We start from the raw sequence: 21,775 nt of genomic DNA, 5'->3' as shown, positions 1-21,775 counted from the left end.
CAGAATTTGGGCTTACCTCTTCATAGTGCTAACAATGAGGATATGGCTACTTACCCACACTGACTCTCATGCTGCTGGTAATGCCCATTCGATTTACCACAGGTTCATTCAGCTTTACCTGGTAAGAACCTAAATCTTGAATAAATCTTCTCGATGATGTGTGTTGTGGGGAAAAGTATCCGATGCGGATGACCCTATCCCTACTCTAAAGGTGATAGTCTTTAGCAACAACTGAAAGTAAAGTTTTGATGATTCCCTTTATGAAAGTACAGAGAGAATGGAGAAAGATTAACCAACCTGGTGTCTTTCGCTTAGTCGATCCTTGTCCTCTCTCTTTGTCTCTTGTTCCCAGCTCCTTGCTCTCTTTGCCGGTCCAGCCACACACAGATCCTGCACAAACAAGAGAGAAAACTACAAGATACATGTACTCATAACTGAAGCATGGATTAGGATGAATCAAATATACATGTAAATACAATACATCAATGCAATACAAGTATATAGGAGAACATGCAAAACTTTATTGATAGAAGTAACAGGGTTCTGAGAAGGTTACAACCAATAATGGCTCCAATCCAGCAGCACCTCCCCAGCAGCAAGAACTCTCCTCTTCACCTCTAGTAAAACAATCACCCAATAGCTCTAACTGTAAACCAACAGCACCTCCTTGCTTTACACAAAATTCCAGCCTCCTTAGACCTCATAGAAGAGCTCTATATATAGGAGAGAAGAAGAGAGGATGAGTCAGCTTGAGACTGACATAAAGCTGCCTTGTGTCCTCTCCCTCTTCAGTTAATCTTCAGTTCTTGAGTCCACTTGGAGATCCTTGCTTACACATGGTGATCAAGTACCTCTTACTCATCACAGGGCGAATCTCATGAACCAAGTGTCAGTTTGGAAGCTTCCTGGGCAATTGACACCTTGCAGAATGACTGTGCCACTTGGCCAATCTCGCCCAGCGCAGGTAGCCTTCATTGCTTTTGACTTTCAGCGCAGGTACAAGGAAGAGCAGTTGACATTCAGCGCAGTTGCTCAGTGGAGCAGCTGACATGATCCAAAATTAGCCTGTTTTGAAGTGTTTTCAGGTGGAGAACTGATTGGAAGTGCTGTTGTTTGATGACCTTGTTCTTTTAGGGGTAAGAACAACATGTTTAGGGACTGAGGATCCCTGTGATTATTGACATTTCATGCTCCATGATGCGAGGCACAAAAATGTCTATAATAGTTGCCCCCTAAAGTATGAGGCCGTTTATCGGGTGAAATGCTTTATCTAGAGGGTCCGAAGTTCATTCCAGTGCTGAGGAGGCGCCCTGTAATACAATACAATACAATACATTATTTTTCATTCTATTTTCATGATCTAGCTGAGGCGGGCATTCCCATGCTCAGCTTTTATAAATACATTTTGGTACATATGACAGACGATCGTCTGAAGGTAGACTGATAATTTTCTGCTGAAATTATCATCCTTTGAATAGGATGATCAACTGTTGCAATGATGTACATGACAAATGCTTTTATATTTCCTGAATATATATCGCAGCCCGGATGGATGAAACTAGATCCGGGGTCTTCAAACTCGTTTGATCTTCACTCTAAGTACAAGTCGATTCATGTGAGAATTGCGCTGAAGTCGAACATGGAAAGACATCGCTTGATTACTGGTCAATAATGAAAACCGTTAACAAGCGCGAGAGGAATCACCAATAATGACGATGACCCTCAAGGTACTGCAGTACAATTCACGTGGCGTGAATAAAGGACTTGGCGTCGAACGCCACGCAAAATCTTCTGGTCGAAGGTCATTGATGTATACCTGTCGCCGGAAGTGAGAAACTTGCCATTGAGGCATGCAAGCTTCAAAGTACTGATGGGGGTGTTCCTAGATCAACTTCTTGGATAATGAGCTGAAGTCGACAAGAAGCGATCCGTCAAAGGAGGGCCTTAATGAAACCCACGTCAATGACACGGAACGGAGCTAATGACTTTAGTGGAGGTGAAAACAAACTGTGACATATGATTCAGGGTGGCGATCATGAATGGATGAAGGATAATGTATGGCAGTGGATGGGACACGGTTGACACTTTCAGAATGACCCCTCTTGAACATATAACGACACTAATGCGATGGATTGGTAGCATTACCCCAAATGTGGATGGTTTGGCGAGGACCATGGTGATGAGACCGGAGAATGAGACAACCCAACCCGATGTGGTACGGAGGAAAAGTGTCATGTCCAAGAGTGACTTGCTACCATTAAACTTTGATGTTCTCCCAATTTTTCCCCAGTCATTTCTGACCAGTACCTCTTTATTTTTGTCAAGCTTGAGGAGGATAACATATGCTTGTTCTATAACCTGCCCTTCGGGCAAGCCCATCGCTATGATTTAACGAGCCTAGCGATAGGGAAACTCGTTCTCGTCTAAAGACAAGTTTGTCGCTATTTAATCATTTTAACGAGTCTAACGACAAAGAAAACTCGGTCCTTTTCATCTTTAGAGAGTCTGAAAAGGTACAGAAAGTTAACTCCATAATTCCTTTTTCGTCATCTAATCCCTTAAGTCCGAAAAAGTATAAAACAATACAGAAGGGATGGGTGTTCGGTACTTTTAACGAGCCGAACAAGACAAGCGCTCGATCTTTTTGTGTAATAATCCCTCAGGTCCAAAAAGATTAAAATCTAGAGGAGGGATAGCGTTCCGGTCATTTAACGAGCTGGAAGGCCAAAACTCAGCAAACTTTTCATTTTTTACGAGTCAGTGAAAAGAGCTCAAAGAAGACTCGTTTCTTGAGGAACGAGTGATAAACAGGGATAGCAGCAGATTCCAGGTACAAATTGGAATTTTCCAATCACGGTAGTGTCACAAGGATGGCTAGGTGAAATCACTCTTTGCAGCTGTCCCTCAAAAAGGGTAAACACACATATGGGGGTGAACGACCGGCCAAATGAAATGGAGGTGATGGATGAAAACACGACCAAGGCTTTTAAGGCTGATAAATTTACGATCGCAATGGTTATTTACCGAGATAGGTTCATTGTTTAATGAGCTTGAACTCTGGTGGGAACTTTGCTCACACTTTTCTATTTTTTAACGAGCTTAAATTCTGTGGTAAAACTGCTTGGATCTATCAGTCATGCCCCCAGCATAACAATGCAAATCGAGGCAGTTTGTTGTGGGGAAAAGTATCCGATGCGGATGACCCTATCCCTACTCTAAAGGTGATAGTCTTTAGCAACAACTGAAAGTAAAGTTTTGATGATTCCCTTTATGAAAGTACAGAGAGAATGGAGAAAGATTAACCAACCTGGTGTCTTTCGCTTAGTCGATCCTTGTCCTCTCTCTTTGTCTCTTGTTCCCAGCTCCTTGCTCTCTTTGCCGGTCCAGCCACACACAGATCCTGCACAAACAAGAGAGCAAACTACAAGATACATGTACTCATAACTGAAGCATGGATTAGGATGAATCAAATATACATGTAAATACAATACATCAATGCAATACAAGTATATAGGAGAACATGCAAAACTTTATTGATAGAAGTAACAGGGTTCTGAGAAGGTTACAACCAATAATGGCTCCAATCCAGCAGCACCTCCCCAGCAGCAAGAACTCTCCTCTTCACCTCTAGTAAAACAATCACCCAATAGCTCTAACTGTAAACCAACAACACCTCCTTGCTTTACACAAAATTCCAGCCTCCTTAGACCTCATAGAAGAGCTCTATATATAGGAGAGAAGAAGAGAGGATGAGTCAGCTTGAGACTGACATAAAGCTGCCTTGTGTCCTCTCCCTCTTCAGTTAATCTTCAGTTCTTGAGTCCACTTGGAGATCCTTGCTTACACATGGTGATCAAGTACCTCTTACTCATCACAGGGCGAATCTCATGAACCAAGTGTCAGTTTGGAAGCTTCCTGGGCAATTGACACCTTGCAGAATGACTGTGCCACTTGGCCAATCTTGCCCAGCGCAGGTAGCCTTCATTGTTTTTGACTTTCAGCGCAGGTACAAGGAAGAGCAGTTGACATTCAGCGCAGTTGCTCAGTGGAGCAGCTGACATGATCCAAAATTAGCCTGTTTTGAAGTGTTTTCAGGTGGAGAACTGATTGGAAGTGCTGTTGTTTGATGACCTTGTTCTTTTAGGGGTAAGAACAACATGTTTAGGGACTGAGGATCCCTGTGATTATTGACATTTCATGCTCCATGATGCGAGGCACAAAAATGTCTATAACAGTTGCCCCCTAAAGTATGAGGCCGTTTATCGGGTGAAATGCTTTATCTAGAGGGTCCGAAGTTCATTCCAGTGCTGAGGAGGCGCCCTGTAATACAATACAATACAATACATTATTTTTCATTCTATTTTCATGATCTAGCTGAGGCGGGCATTCCCATGCTCAGCTTTTATAAATACATTTTGGTACATATGACAGACGATCGTCTGAAGGTAGACTGATAATTTTCTGCTGAAATTATCATCCTTTGAATAGGATGATCAACTGTTGCAATGATGTACATGACAAATGCTTTTATATTTCCTGAATATATATCGCAGCCCGGATGGATGAAACTAGATCCGGGGTCTTCAAACTCGTTCGATCTTCACTCTAAGTACAAGTCGATTCATGTGAGAATTGCGCTGAAGTCGAACATGGAAAGACATCGCTTGATTACTGGTCAATAATGAAAACCGTTAACAAGCGCGAGAGGAATCACCAATAATGACGATGACCCTCAAGGTACTGCAGTACAATTCACGTGGCGTGAATAAAGGACTTGGCGTCGAACGCCACGCAAAATCTTCTGGTCGAAGGTCATTGATGTATACCTGTCGCCGGAAGTGAGAAACTTGCCATTGAGGCATGCAAGCTTCAAAGTACTGATGGGGGTGTTCCTAGATCAACTTCTTGGATAATGAGCTGAAGTCGACAAGAAGCGATCCGTCAAAGGAGGGCCTTAATGAAACCCACATCAATGACATGAAACGGAGCTAATGACTTTAGTGGAGGTGAAAACAAACTGTGACATATGATTCAGGGTGGCGATCATGAATGGATGAAGGATAATGTATGGCAGTGGATGGGACACGGTTGACACTTTCAGAATGACCCCTCTTGAACATATAACGACACTGATGCGATGGATTGGTAGCATTACCCCAAATGTGGATGGTTTGGCGAGGACCATGGTGATGAGACCGGTGAATGAGACAACCCAACCCGATGTGGTACGGAGGAAAAGTGTCATGTCCAAGAGTGACTTGCTACCATTAAACTTTGATGTTCTCCCAATTTTTCCCCAGTCATTTCTGACCAGTACCTCTTTATTTTTGTCAAGCTTGAGGAGGATAACATATGCTTGTTCTATAACCTGCCCTTCGGGCAAGCCCATCGCTATGATTTAACGAGCCTAGCGATAGGGAAACTCGTTCTCGTCTAAAGACAAGTTTGTCGCTATTTAATCATTTTAACGAGTCTAACGACAAAGAAAACTCGGTCCTTTTCATCTTTAGAGAGTCTGAAAAGGTACAGAAAGTTAACTCCATAATTCCTTTTTCGTCATCTAATCCCTTAAGTCCGAAAAAGTATAAAACAATACAGAAGGGATGGGTGTTCGGTACTTTTAACGAGCCGAACAAGACAAGCGCTCGATCTTTTTGTGTAATAATCCCTCAGGTCCAAAAAGATTAAAATCTAGAGGAGGGATAGCGTTCCGGTCGTTTAACGAGCTGGAAGGCCAAAACTCGGCAAACTTTTCATTTTTTACGTGTCAGTGAAAAGAGCTCAAAGAAGACTCGTTTCTTGAGGAACGAGTGATAAACAGGGATAGCAGCAGATTCCAGGTACAAATTGGAATTTTCCAATCACGGTAGTGTCACAAGGATGGCTAGGTGAAATCACTCTTTGCAGCTGTCCCTCAAAAAGGGTAAACACACATATGGGGGTGAACGACCGGCCAAATGAAATGGAGGTGATGGATGAAAACACGATCAAGGCTTTTAAGGCTGATAAATTTACGATCGCAATGGTTATTTACCGAGATAGGTTCATTGTTTAATGAGCTTGAACTCTGGTGGGAACTTTGCTCACACTTTTCTATTTTTTAACGAGCATAAATTCTGTGGTAAAACTGCTCGGATCTATCAGTCATGCCCCCAGCATAACAATGCAAATCGAGGTGCATGCCCCCCAAGCTTCATTGCATTCAACTTTGTTGATTGGAATGAAGGTTTACCATTGAGATCTGGAAAGGGGATTGTTTCATTTTTTAATGAGGTTGACATAGTAAAAGAACTATCCTCATGGTTTTTCATTTTTTAACGAGGTTGACCTGAGATAGGAACTATCCTCGATCTTTCAGATCCGCTAGAAACAGAAGGTCTCATATTCCATTGTGGTCATTTCCGCCAGATTATTTGAAGGCGGCAATGCGGAAGTACCCATTAAAGTAGGGTCTTTTAGGAAAATGACTCCGATATTTTGGAGAGAGTGATTCCTTCCTTGGATCATAGGAATGCTTCCCGTAGTAAATGGTGGCACAACTTTTGTCGAAGTTGTCGTCGAACTACTTGGTTGGTTATTTCCTTTATCATTCGACGACTGCGGATTCCCGCAGTTTTTGCATTTGGTCGACCTCGAAGCACCATTCTGTTGCTCAGAGGTCGATACCATTAGCACCTGGCACCGGGAAGTATCTCCACTATCAACCAGATTTTGACTTGGATTGGGAAACGGATCATTCAATACAGCCGGGGTTTGTGAATTCTTTAAGAATCTTTTAAACTCAGCTTTATATGGACAATCTGCTGTCCAATGATCCTCATCGCATATATGACATGGACTCGTTGGTTTCCCTTTCCTAGGAGGGCTTGAAGAAGTTTTTTGAGGGGATGACTCACCTTGTTTCTTCTTCTTCCCTTCGTTTTGTTTCTTCTTGCTTCCTGGTTGATTGGAGTTTTTGCCTTTATCCGTAGATACAGCATTTACCTCCGAAGCAAGAATCTCTTGATTTGCTTTTTGATTCGAAGTCTTACGGGCTTTCTTATTTGAATCCCTTGTCGACTTAGCGTTTGCAGTTCCAATCACGCCATCATCGGCATGAGAGTCACTATTCGATCCGGGAGGAGGAGGGATTGAAAATTCTGGTCTGGGGGCATCAGGTATCTTATCATAGAGCATGCCCGACTGAGTATACACTAAGTCCAAATATTGAGCACGAGCAATCACTTGCTCTTCTGTTACGACACCTCCCTTGGCCACATCTTCTGTTATTGCCGGCAGAAGCGACTTTATAAACCACTCAGCTAATAGCTGATCTGGAACATAGGTTTTTACCATTCTGCGACGACGACGCCACTCATGTATATGATCAGATATATGTGTGGCTGTTGTCTGCTTGAAATTGGTCAAGATCTCTGTCCCAGTTTCGTACCTTATAGGTAACTGAAAGTGTGTTAAGAAAGTCGTGGCTAGGGAACTAAAATTGTCGAAAGAGGCTCTAGGTAATTCTATATACCATTTAGCCGCCGGACCAGTCAATGTCCTCTGGAAAAGACGAAGTCTTATCGAATCATCATTCAAGGTATTCGACGAACACCACAGATGGAATGTCATCACATGATTCGACGGGTCTTCGCCCGGATTTCCATTGAATTTAGGAATGTCCGAAGGAAGTTTGTGAGGAATCGCTGGCCACCAATGGGCATAGGCGATTGGATCGTTCGTCAATCGATGTAAATCTGGTAATTCTAAGGTCGCCACGAATGGCAACTGCTGATTCAGGTTTGGCGAGGCGTACCCAGGATACGATGGAATCGCCTGAGCAGTAGGTCTTTGCACACCAGTATAATGCAACTGATGTTGATATGACTAATATGGTTGGTGGGCTTGGCCACTGTAAAGTGGTTGGTTTAACCCATTCTGAATATAGGGTTGCCCACTATTTGCAAAGATCTATTGCTCAGACCCCTGGTACACCTGTTGAAACTGAGGTTGTTGGTATTGCACCATCCATGGTTGTGAAGCCATGTTTTGTTGTGCGACACTAACCGACGGACCAAGATGCGGGGTTATGGTTCCCGTTTGTATCTGTGTCGTCCCGGCAGTTGGCGATTGTGGTTGTGTTGCAGGGTCAATAGGCTGTTGCATTACAACTTGGGGTTGACATACAACAGGCATCGATTGAACTTGCGACACGGTTACAATTGCTGGCGTCGTCGGGATACTAGACATAGGTACACATTGTTGCATGGAATATACAACTCTTGGTTGTTGGTTGGGGTAACATAGGTACCCAACCACTCGTCGTTACTTCATTCAAACCTGAATGTGGTTGAAAATTGCCGTATGGGTATCCCCCCGAAAGGGGAAGCGAAAGGGCATATTGCCCCCCATACGGTAACAATCCGGAGCTCAAGGGTATAGATGGCCTTTGAGGACTGGATGGCCCAAAATGATTCCCAAAGGGATCAATTTGTCTAGTTTCAACATAAGAATTACCGGGTATTATACCGGAAGAACAAACTGGAACAGACCAAGTTGTCATAATAGTCCCTGGGTGGACTCCTTCTAGCTGATGAGACCTAGTCGGGACGGCTGGTATGCCGGCAAACATCGTTGGATTGGCAGCAGGAACTTCTGCTGTCGCTGTGTCGTTTGGCACAGTTCTAGATGCCGACGGTTGTTCAGACATTTTGAGTCTATCCAATAAACTTCCTAATGATTCTTCAGGAACTTCTGGTGGCGATAGACAAACTTCTGATGCAGAAGGAAAAAGAGGGGTACCTACTCCAAAATGAATTGGAGTATTTGCTTGCTGGTCCTCTACGATTTCCTCTATTGCAATCAGACCAGGAGGAAGAGGAAGACCGTCAGGTCCGTAAAAGATTTCTGGTGCCGAAGAAGGGGTTGCTTCGACAGCGACAGTCGTTTGAACAACAAGACTCTGTGGACCGGTTTCAGATGGAACTGGTTCAGTTATGCAAGTAGTTGTCTTTAGACTAGGATCAGTACCACTGTCCTTCTATTGCTGTTGAACTTCTTCAATAGAGGCAGGGATTCCAGAAATATTGGGAGTGACCAGAATCTCAGATGTTGTTGGAACTTCTGTTCTAACTTTAAAAGGAGATTTTGACCTGGTCAAGCGAGTTCGCTTCGTCCGTACTACTCTCGGTTCCGGAGACAAAGGCGGTTGACTCGCAAGCCTCCCTGAACGACGGGGTTTTAATTGACTTTCCTCCACGGTTGCGGATTACTTGATCAACTAAAATACAAAAAGGGGAATTATGTTTCCGTATTGAATGAATTTTATTAGACGCTTTTAGACACAACTTTGCTTTTTCATGTTTTAAGAGTCGAGAAAAAGATAAAGATGACTCTAGTCGCCTTCGATGTATTAACGAGCCCGAAGTGACAAATGCTTGGTTGGACTTTTTCAGTTATAGAGTTTGAAAAAGGCCAAAAGAAACTGCTCTGGAGATCTAGGCAGAGGGTGTGCCAAACCTTTCGCGAAACCACAGAATACGTTTTACGGTACGGGTGGTCGATCTTCGTGAATGCTGTGTTCACTGCATCGCGATCAGTAGGGCGGTCGACACGGCTTCCTAAGGATAAAGGATAATTTCCTATAGGGGTCTCCCAATATACGCGACGGTACGCGGGAGCTCAAGTCCGTATTAGTGCTATCGTCCCTCAGGAGGAATCACCCACCTTCGTAGAGATCGACAGTCACTACGTTTAACGACGCCGGAACACGTCTCTACCTAGACCTCTACTATGAGCGTTATGTTACAATGCGTTTTTAGATTCATTCAATATATTTTAAGTTGATCTTGTTTATCAGTTTGTCTTTCAGGATCACCACGAGATGTATTGGTACAAATTCCTAAATGCAGCTAAAATGATAAGCAAGCTTTCACAATCTTTTTAGCTTTGAAAATCCTAACTGCTGAGGGGAGAGAAAAACAATATCTTTCCACACAGAGCACAAAGCACAAACTAATGCACTTTCTCCTAGATCAGACACGCAAACTTATCAAAAAAAATGCAAATGCAAGATGCATGTATTTCTTTTCTTTTCCTTTAATGTTGATGTAGACAAAAGGAAATTGTTGTATAATTTTCGAATTCAATTTGAAGCGTAAACAAACAAGTTTTGTCTAAAATGAAAAGACGCTTTACAAGCACTTGTTTTGACACTAAAAATGTATGAATTCAAACCATAAAATGAAAAACAAACAAACTCAAATAGCCATGAACAGTAATAAAACTAGCTCTTAAGATCACAAAGACACTTTTACAGTTCAGGATTTAAGAGGTCACAGCTATACTGGTGTGCTTTTCACAATGGGAAACTGTAACTGAAGCAAGAAATACTGAAAGAACAATCACAGTTTCATCACACAACTGAGGTGGAATAATGTCAAGGAAAGTTGGTTTACAGCAAGTACAATGACAAGCAATCAGCAGCAAAATAACAGTGAAAACAGTGCTCAGACACAGTGGGAAACCTCAGGAAGACAATGGCTAACTGGACCAGTGCAGGTTCTAGTCTGCCAGTTTGACTCTCAGTGCAGTTCCCGAAGGGAGTACCTGCGCTGTAATGCAGACTGCTTGTGGACAGCCTGCACTGACTCACGAGAGTTTCGTCTACAAAGAATTCCGGGTCATAAAAAGCTCAAAAATGCACTGTTTTTGCTGAAATAAAAAGCTATAGGTCAAGTACAGGCTAAGGGATGATCAAGAGGATGAAGATCTATCACAAAGAGTAAAGAGTCTTTTGTAGATAGGCTCTTCAAATCTTGAATTTGCTCAACAAATGAGCAAGAGTAGCAGTCCCTCTACTTCGCTTTTGATATAGTCAAAAGCTTTTCGATTTGGTACTCTTTTCTTCAAGAAATGAATAGCAAAATACTACAAACACCAACAAGATACTAGGCTCCCCAGCGGAGTCGCCAGTTTGTTGTGGGGAAAAGTATCCGATGCGGATGACCCTATCCCTACTCTAAAGGTGATAGTCTTTAGCAACAACTGAAAGTAAAGTTTTGATGATTCCCTTTATGAAAGTACAGAGAGAATGGAGAAAGATTAACCAACCTGGTGTCTTTCGCTTAGTCGATCCTTGTCCTCTCTCTTTGTCTCTTGTTCCCAGCTCCTTGCTCTCTTTGCCGGTCCAGCCACACACAGATCCTGCACAAACAAGAGAGCAAACTACAAGATACATGTACTCATAACTGAAGCATGGATTAGGATGAATCAAATATACATGTAAATACAATACATCAATGCAATACAAGTATATAGGAGAACATGCAAAACTTTATTGATAGAAGTAACAGGGTTCTGAGAAGGTTACAACCAATAATGGCTCCAATCCAGCAGCACCTCCCCAGCAGCAAGAACTCTCCTCTTCACCTCTAGTAAAACAATCACCCAATAGCTCTAACTGTAAACCAACAGCACCTCCTTGCTTTACACAAAATTCCAGCCTCCTTAGACCTCATAGAAGAGCTCTATATATAGGAGAGAAGAAGAGAGGATGAGTCAGCTTGAGACTGACATAAAGCTGCCTTGTGTCCTCTCCCTCTTCAGTTAATCTTCAGTTCTTGAGTCCACTTGGAGATCCTTGCTTACACATGGTGATCAAGTACCTCTTACTCATCACAGGGCGAATCTCATGAACCAAGTGTCAGTTTGGAAGCTTCCTGGGCAATTGACACCTTGCAGAATGACTGTGCCACTTGGCCAATCTCGCCCAGCGCAGGTAGCCTTCATTGCTTTTGACTTTCAGCACAGGTACAAGGAAGAGCAGTTGACATTCAGCGCAGTTTCTCAGTGGAGCAGCTGACATGATCCAAAATTAGCCTGTTTTGAAGTGTTTTCAGGTGGAGAACTGATTGGAAGTGCTGTTGTTTGATGACCTTGTTCTTTTAGGGGTAAGAACAACATGTTTAGGGACTGAGGATCCCTGTGATTATTGACATTTCATGCTCCATGATGCGAGGCACAAAAATGTCTATAACAATGTGGGAATTTCCTTGAAACAATAAAATTGACATAGATTAATCTCCCTTCATCAGTAACCATGATAATAGGAGAAAAATATTTGGATATTTCCCATTATTCCCTTTCCATTAGATAGAATGGTGATGAGATCTAGACCGTAGAATTGGTTAAAATATCAGAAGATGGAGTTCAGGATGGGTCTTTGGAGATGGATGGACTAACCAAACTGAGCTAATTTGTATTAGTTAACTAGGATCAAGGTGCTAAAAAAAGGCCTACTTGTAGTATGGGAGGAGGGGGTCTCGACAACTTACCATACTTATTGGTGTTTCCGAACCTCCTCTTGGTTCTCCCTTATGAGAAGCACAGAAGCTTAGGCCTTCCTTGACACTCATTGTGGAAAACCTACTCATGCCAGAGATCCCAAGCACTAATAAAGTATTGGGTATCTCTCTGTACCAACCAAATTTAACATGGGCAGGCCATGGATATTGTGTCTAGTGGGTTACACTCCGGATGAACCATTATGGTAGCGGAACTCCTATCAGTGGTTGAAGAAACTCATATGGAATAGGTCTTGCCCAATACCAAGTCATAAGAGGTCTTGGGGAATGGGAGGGTGCCTAGGAGATCACATACCCCTCTTGAATAGGTAAGGTTTTGAATATGTCGTCCAATAAAGAAATGAACATGGTGAAATTACTTCAAAATTCAAGTTGTGCACTTAGGGATAATTTTGTAAGGTATAACTACTATGGCGATGTCTGAATCTAGTGGAGGAATGTTTTTGGTTCTGTTAAGTACTGAAGTGCTCACTCTATCAATGAAGGGAAAACTAGGAGATACACTACCTGAGATCTAGGCCATAAATTTAGGTCAAAAAATACACAGTGCAAAGCCATGCATGGAGAGTGTAGCTCCATGATGTGCTTTAGTACTAGCCCACATAAATATGGAATGATTGATTCCTACGTACAAAAGGTAAAGGTAAAAATCTCCATGGATTCCTATATTCACATAACAATGTGGTTGTTACTATGGTCATATTTCCTCTCCATGGTTCCTTCGAAAGTAAAAAAGCTTCTGGTCTTCCTCCGCTCATGCTTGGTTCATGATTTATGGTTAAAATCCTCAAGGCTCTTACCTTTCCATGTTCTTGGTTCTTTCCTTCCAATGTTGTTCTGTATTAGTCCTTTCAAGAGCAAGGCTTCTCCGTTAAGCCCTAGCTTCAGCAATAGGTGTGGTATGTATGTGTTCATCAGATCTATTGAGTGCTTACTAGGATATTGATACCACTTTACCATATGTAATGAATCTAGCATAGGAACATGTTCACTCATGTTGGTTGTTGAACTAATATGGGGAAAATAGCTCACCCAGGCAGACTACACTACATCATAGTGCAACTTAGATTAGAAGAGAATGTACCTAGATTCGGAGGGTAGGGTTTCAAAGCACAATTTTTTCAGTAACTGTGCACCTTAAAACCCTTTCTTAATCTGAAAGAAGGAATTTAAAAGTCTATTGAGTGTGAGCCACATCATGCGCTGCAATAGCCATCATAGCTAGACCTAGACCCATAACGAGGAGGGCCATAGTCGCCTGAGACAAGGAGAGATTACAGAAAGCCTAGAGATGATACAATGCCTAATTCTACTGGGTATAATTTAAATTGAACAATATAATAAAAAACATGATTGAAATCAAACTTTAATTTTTATTTTACATTAAATATGGAACATAAAAAATAAACATTGATTTATTTTTACATAAATAGAAAACATTAATTTAAAAAACACAATCATAAAACAATAAAATATATATTTTATTGTTCTAGAAACCTTCCCGCCAATGCAACTGTGCACCACACAAAATATCTCCCCGTCCACCCTTCTCCACCCTAGGCCTGTACACGGCTCCATCCAACGCTGGACGGGAATACCAACAGGCACAAGTGTTGACCAGGCCACATGCAAAATATCCACTCAGGCGTCAACAAATTTTTTTTCCTCCCAAAGCCTTCATTTCCAGTTTCCATGGGCCAGCGAGGGCTTCGGCTCACTATTTTAATTTGCACCCTTCATCTGCTCCATGGAGCTTCACATCCACAGTTTCATTTGTCAAGTTGCATCACGACTTTCATTTGCATGAATGTTTCATTTGCTAAGATGCATCATGGTTTCATGTGCCCATATGCATCAGGGTTTCATGTGCCGAGCTCGAGACTACAATTTTACTCTCTGCCAGCGAGTTCGATCTTGGAAACCATGGATGAGGTGCCATCCAAGAAGGAGCGGCTCCGCAAGGCATTCCAAGAGATGCATTCACATTCCTCAGCCCTAGTAAACTTCAATGTCCAGTGAAAGGAGCTCAGATACCACTTCAACGACTTGAAGAAGTGCATGCAGAAGCGCTCTGAAGAGCTGAGATGTGCCACAGACCCAGCCAAGCTGGTTCTGCAGGCCCTAAAGGGATTTTATCCTGATGATCTATAGATTACTGACATTGACACACAAAGACATGCCTATGATTTTCTCGTTGAGTCCCTTCCTTTTCTTTTGTCACGAGATGGGGTCTCCTCAGAGGTGAAGAAAGAGGCTCAAAAAATTGCTGCTAAATGGAAATTTAGGGTCACTAGAATGATAAGCTCTAGATCCCCAATCAATATGGAAGGATCCGACATGGAAGCAGATCTGCGACTGATGCAAACAGATCCTAAGCGTATGAAATGGATCCTAAAACTTCCAGTGCTTTTTTGACCATTGATCGCTTGGTTTTTTTTTAATGAAAAACTCTCAATAGTAAAACCCTACACCCCATTTCTCATCAAGGTTTGATGTATCCTAATGTCAAAATATGCTCTCAAGGTCTGATCTTTCACAATATTTTCTACTTACCTCTTTAGGCAATGGCCAAGGATCCATGAGTAGTTTTTTAATTGGCTTGTTTATTGAGAAATAATTTTGATGTGAATGTGTCAATAATAGGTGAATTTATAGGTGACCTCTTGTGACCTCATATTCTCAATGAGGATGTCAAACCTAATCTAGAATTTCAAGTTCTAAGGATTTGAATGACAGATTCTCAGAAATCTTGCAAGCTTAACCCAGTAGAGTTCCAATGGTGTTTCAGGAAAAACTATTGTCGATTCGAACTGCTAGTCCCACTAAGATGGGTAGCTATCTTAGAAGCAAACATTGAAAGCTTTTCAAGAGTTCCTTTAAGTGTGATAGATGGAAGAGAAGAATAGAGGACCAACTTGAATCCTTCGCTTTGATCCTAGCTTGATTTCTCCTTTCCTTGATAGAATTTGCCACTCCTCTCCAACTTTGCCTGCTTCAAATAGTAACTGTAGAGTCAAAGTAACAACAAACTATCAAAGCATCTCTATCTAAAACATCATAACCAATATGGAATCAGAAACACATTGACCATTCAATTGCATTCATAAACAATAAGATTCACAAATACAAGATCATATGGAGGAAAACTCAAAGAAGTTTATTAATAGTAATGTAAGAGAGGATTACAACCTAGCTGTCTGATCCAGCATCATGCTTGTAGTTGTAGAAGTCCTCTTCACTTCATGAACAAGGAAATTACCCGACAATGTAATGCCTCTTCTCTCCAAACCAATAGCACTTCCTTAAGAAACAAAAAATTCCAGCCTCTAGATCTCTCAGATGAAGCATCCATTTATAGATGTCTTACAAGGGTGTGAGTTAGCTCTAGGTTTTTTATTAGTTTCATTCCACTAGTAGTTCTTGGTTCCACTTGGAGATTTCATGATCTCTTACTCATCCCTGGGTGAATTCAGAGAAGCAAGTGTCACAGGAGATGTTTCTGGAAGATTCCATGACCATCCACCTTGCAAACTATCTCTGCCATTTCAGTATGCATCGCACATGGCTAGTTAGGTAGTCAGTATGCATCACACCTAGTCCATGGAGCAGCCTGTATGGTTTAGTTTTGGCCAGTTCTGAGTATTTTTTAAGGTGGAACTTCTGGGAAATGATGTAATCAGCTGATGATGATCCTTTAGGGTATGAAGCAACACTTTTAGGGACTTAAGGAGTCCTTAGTTTATGGACATATGAGTTTGAAGCTGCAGTGCCCAAATATGTCTATAATAGATGCTCCCTAAAGCATGAAGTTGTAAATCTTCTGATGTCGGGTGAAATGCTTTATTCATGAGGATCCGAGGTATTCGAACTAGAAGGTGACCTCTATAAGATACAATACAATACATCATCATCATATTATTTTCATGATCTAGCTGAGGTGGGCATTCCCATGCTCATCTTTATAAATTCATTTTCATGTACATAGGACAGACAATCGTTTGTTGTTGTAGACTTGTGATTCTTCGCATGAAGAGTCATATTCGCTGGCTAGATGACTATCTGTGTAGCTTCTGTGTACAATTGATGTCTTTATTTTCCTAAATATATCGCAGCTCGGATGGATGAAACTATATATGTGGTCTTCAAAGCTTGTACAATCTTCGCTCGATGTACAAGTCTATCCATGTGAAAAGATGTTCTGAAATCGACATGGAAAGACATCGCCTGATTACCAGCCAATAATGTAAGTTGTTAATAGACGCTAGAGGAATCACCGATAATGATGATGACCCTCAAGGTAATACAGTACAATTCATGTGGTGTGAATATATGAGATGATGTCGAACACCACGTAAAGTCTTTTGGTCAAAGGTCATTGATGTAAACGTGTCGCCGGAAGTGAGAAACTTGCCATTGAGGCATGCAAGCTTCAAAGTACTGAAAGGGTTGTTTCTAAGTCAACTTCTTGGATAATGAGCTGATGTCGACAAGAAGTGACCTGTCGTAGGAGGGCCTTGATGTATCCCACATCTACGATGTGAAACAGAGAAAATTATTTTTGTGGAGGTGAAAACAATCTGGTGATATGAGGTTCAGGAATGGTAGTCATGAAAAATGAAGCGTGGATGTAATGCAGTGGATGAGGCGTTTGCTGGATGGTGAATTCTCTGAATGACTTCTCTTGAACATATTGGCGACACTGATATGGACTCGTAGCGCTAACCCCATGGATGGCATGGCGGACCAATGGTTACAGCGAACGGAAACCCAACCCAACTCAATCATGGTGTTGGAGTGAAAGTCTCATGTTCAAGAGTGACTTACTACCAATAGAGTTCTTCAAGTTTTCTTCCCATTTTTCCCCAGTCATTGATAACTAGTACTTCTTTATTTTGGTCAAGCTTGAGTAGGATAACATATGATTGGTCTATAATTTTCTCTTTGGGAAAACCTGTCGCTTTGTGTTTAGTGAGCCTAGTGTCAATGAGACTCGTTCTTGTCTGGGTGGACAAGTTTTTTGCTATTGTTTTAACAAGTTTAATGAAAAGGATAACTTGGTCCCTTTTATGTTTAGAGAGCTTGAAAAGGGACAAAAAGGAGACTCCAATGGTCCTCTTTCATGGCATAATCCCTTAAGTCCAAAAAAGTATAAAATAATACGAAAGGGATGTCTTTTTGATAGCTTTAACGGGCCGACAAAGGCAAGTGCTCGATCTTTTTGTTTAATAATCCCTCAGGTCCAAAAAGATTAAAATATATGAGAGGGATGGCATTCCCTTTACTTCAATGAGCTGGAAAGGCCAATAGATTGACAATATTTTTATATTTAACGAGTCTAAAAAGAGTTTAAAAGGGACTCGTTTTTGAGGAACGAGTGGTATTTTCGGGTGGCAACTAGTTCCAAGTAAGTTTGGAACCTCTCAAAACATGGCAGTGTGAAGAGGTTGGCAATCAGAATCACTCGTCACATATGTTCCTCAAAAGGGTAAACAATCAAGTGGAAGTGTATGGTCAGCCAAATGAATGGAGGTGATGGTAGGGACACAACCAAGGTTTAAGAGGGCTAATAGCATGGCGATCACAAATGTTATTTACCAAAGGTGGTTTTATTTTTTTAATGAGCTTGAACCAGGAGAAACTATGCTCATAGGTGGGTTTATTTTTTAACGATCTTGAACCTTGTAGAAACATTGCACATTATACTTTTTATGTAAGCTAGGAACGACCAAACTATAAAGCTAAAAAGCTAAAAAATGAAATTGGTCATTTTTGCTGGTACAAAAAGGTTTGCATGCCCCCAACATAAAAAAAGGTCTTCAGTAACCATATGGAAACTTACTATGGTTAAGCAGGATGATTTTTTGTCAATCTTAGATAAAACACTTCCTGCACTTTGTCCGCCAAATAGAAAAAAGTGAAAGGTCAATCGGACCGATCACATAACTTACAGGGAAACTTATCTCTATAGCTGGGTTTGTCCAAAAAATAGACAAGGGTGCGTGCCCTGTAAGCTTCATTACATTCACGAGACTACTCGTGGTAATTAGGTGGATGGAATGAAGGTTCCTTTACGAGATCAAGTGAAAGATTCGACTTGTAACTTTGCTCAGCCTTGTTTCATTTTTTAACGAGCTTGACACAAGAGAAGGAATTCTGCTCAGATCCTTGGTTTCATTTTTTAATGAGGTTGACACTAGTCAATGAACTATCCTCTGGTAACCTTTGATCATAACTCATAAGGGGTCATGAAGGAAAGATCTGGTTCCATTGCCCCTAGTACATATTGTACCACATCGCTTAATTGAGTCATGTCAATCAGATTTTCAACTATGAAAATCTTGCTATGATCGACACTATCAAAATGGTCAGAGTCCTTCTTAATCTTTGATGATGTAGAAGATATCAATGAAAGGTTTCCACTGTGGCCACTTCTGCCAGATTACTTGGAGGCAGCAGGGCAAAAGTACCTATTAAGAATGAGTCTTTTAGGAGACCTACTCCGACATGTTGAAGTGATTGAGAGCTTCGATGGATCAATGGAATACTTCCAGTAAGTTTTGAATTGTTGGGGAAAAAGGTTAGTTGGTCAACGATATTAATTCCACCTTGGAAGGGAAATGCAATCTTTCTAAAATATGTTGACACAACGGTGGCCATAGCATAAATCCAGGCCCTTCCTAGGAAGATATTGTAGTCAAGGTTTCCATCAATGACCTCAACTTCAATTTCTATTGTCTTGTCCCCCAGTTCAACTTGCAAGTTACTTAATATCCCATATGGCGTGTATGTTCTTCCATCGAACACTTTTAATGTTGTTGATGATCGTGAAAAAGGTGGAGAGCATAAAGTTTTCTAGCAACTTATTGACATAATACAGGTAGATGCCCCTAGGCTCATCAATGATTGTTTGATGAACAATTTTGTTGAGGGTTTTTACCTGTATAAGGAAATCGAGCTAGGCTAGTAACTAAGGTTCGTATCCTTTATGATTAAAGGCCACTATATTGGAATCCATTGGATCAACCCCACCTATCATTGATAACAAACCCTGCTTTTGGGAGGGGCAATTCTGCAGTACTTCAAGTGTCGACATAGCGGATGGCGATTGGGCTAGATCCTCCACTATATTATAATTCTGTACTACTCTAGCATGAGGATTAAACGTCGATTTATGTACTACTCCCTTTGGCAGTTTTATAGTCAGTTCAGGAATGATGGGCAGAACAACTATAGGCGAAGTTGTTATCGAACCACTAGGTTGATCTGTAGCCTTGTCGTTCGATGATTGTGGATTTCGATAATCTTTATTGTTTGTAGATATCAAAGCATCATTTTTCTATTTTGAGATGGATAGCATAAGAACTTGGGATGGGGAAGCACGATCACTAGCAACCAGGTTAGTTTTTGGATTTGGAAATGGATCAGTCAATACTGCTGAGGTATTTGAAGTCTTTTTGAAAAACTTCTTGACTTCAGCTTGATGTGGACAATCTTTTGTGTAATGGTCCTCATCACATATGAAGCATGGCTGATTAGGTTTATTCTTTCTAGTAGGGTTTCCAGAAGGTTTCTCAGGACTAGAATCCTCCTGTTCCTTCCTTTTGTTTTTCCCTTTCTTCTTGTCCCCTGGCTGCTTAGGATTTTTTCCTTTGTTGGTTGACATGGCATTAACCTCCGAGGCGAGAGGTTCTTCGCCTCCTTTTTGACTAGAAACCGTATGAGATTTTTTAGATGTGGCCTTTGCGGTTGTCATGCTTGTCGTATCTATCATGTCATCACCGGCATGAGAGTATTTGTTTGATTTAGGAGGGTGAGGAACAAAAAATTCCAGTTTAGGAGCATCAGGAATTTTGTCGTAGAGCATGCCAAACTGAGTATAGATCAAGTCTAAATAGTGCGCACGAGCAATGACTTGCTCTTCACTGACAACTCCTCCCTTGGTCACATCCTTTGTAATAGAGGGCAATAATGAATTTATAAACCATTCAGATAAAAGCTGATCAGGAACATACATCTTCACCATTCTTCGATGACGTTGCCACTCATGAATATGATCAGATATATGAGTGGCTGTAGTTTGTTTAAAGTTGGTAAGGAGTTATGCCCCTATTTCGTACCTTATGGGTAGCTGAAAATGGGTTAAAAAGGTAGTGGCAAGGGTGTTGAAGTTATCAAACGAAGGTCTACACAATTCTATATAACATTTAGCTGCCAGACCAGTTAACATTCGCTGAAAAAGGTGAAGCCTAATTGAATCATCATTCAGGGTGTTGGATGAACACCACAAATGGAACGTCATTACATGATTCGATGGATATTCACCCAGATTTCAATTGAATTTAGGAATATCAGAGGGAAGTTTATGATGAATCATAGGCCACTAAGATGCGTAAGAAATTTGATCATTCATCAACCGGTTTAGATCTGGTAATTCTAGAGTTGCTACAAAAGGAAACTATTGATTCAAGTTAGGTGAAGCATACCCAGGATAAGATGGAATCGCTTGAGCAGTAGGTCTTTGCATACCAACATAATGTATTCGATGCTAGTAACTTTGATAAGATTGATGGACATAACAATTATAGTATGGTTGTTGAGAACTGCTTTGGAGATTTGGTTGCCTGTTACTTAAAACCCATGTTGCTCAACTCCTTGGTATGATTGCCAGAATTTAGGTTATGGATATTGCACTAGCCATGGCTGTTGAACCATTTGCTGTTGTCCAATACTGGATGATTAAACAAGATGCGGAGCGATAGTAACTATTTGAGCCTAAGTCACTCTAGATAAGGGGGCACTAACTTGAGGTTGTGATTGAATCGCTAAGAGGAGAGGTTGTTGTATTGCAACCTGAGAGACTTTAGGTTGACATATAACAGATAGCTCTTGTACTTGCAATATAGTCACAATAGTAGGTGCAGTGAGAATATTCGACATAGGCTAGACTAGTTGCATTGAATATACAACCCTTGGTTGTTGAGGCAGTATTGGTACCCAATCGCTGGATGTAATTCCAGTTTGACCTGAATTTTGTTGTAAACTATCATATGGTTGTTCTCCAGGAGGGAGCAATGAAAAAGCATACTGCCCCCCATATGGTGGCAATCCAGTACTTAAAGGGTAGAGTGGCCTCTGAAGACACATTGGATCAACTTGTTGAGTTTCAACATAAGAAATACTAGATGAAATTCCGGATGAAGAAATAGGAACAGACCATGTCGTCGAAACAGTCCTTGAGTGGACTCTGGCTTGTTGTTGATAACTAGTCGAGACAAATGGTATACTAGCAAACATTCTAGAAATGGCATCAGGAAGCTTTTCTGCAGCTGTGTTAGTTAACATAGTCCTAGATGTTGATGGTTGTTCTGACATGTTTAGTGTATCCAAAATATTTCCTAGCGATTCAACACGAACTTGCGATGAAGGATGAT

Source organism: Pinus tabuliformis, chromosome 9 (assembly GCF_031772625.1).
Source record: "Pinus tabuliformis cultivar Carrire ecotype Pingquan chromosome 9, CPIR1, whole genome shotgun sequence".
NCBI classification, from domain to species: domain Eukaryota; kingdom Viridiplantae; phylum Streptophyta; class Pinopsida; order Pinales; family Pinaceae; genus Pinus; species Pinus tabuliformis.
The sequence above is the reverse complement of the archived record's forward strand: the minus strand, read 5'-3'. Positions refer to the sequence as shown.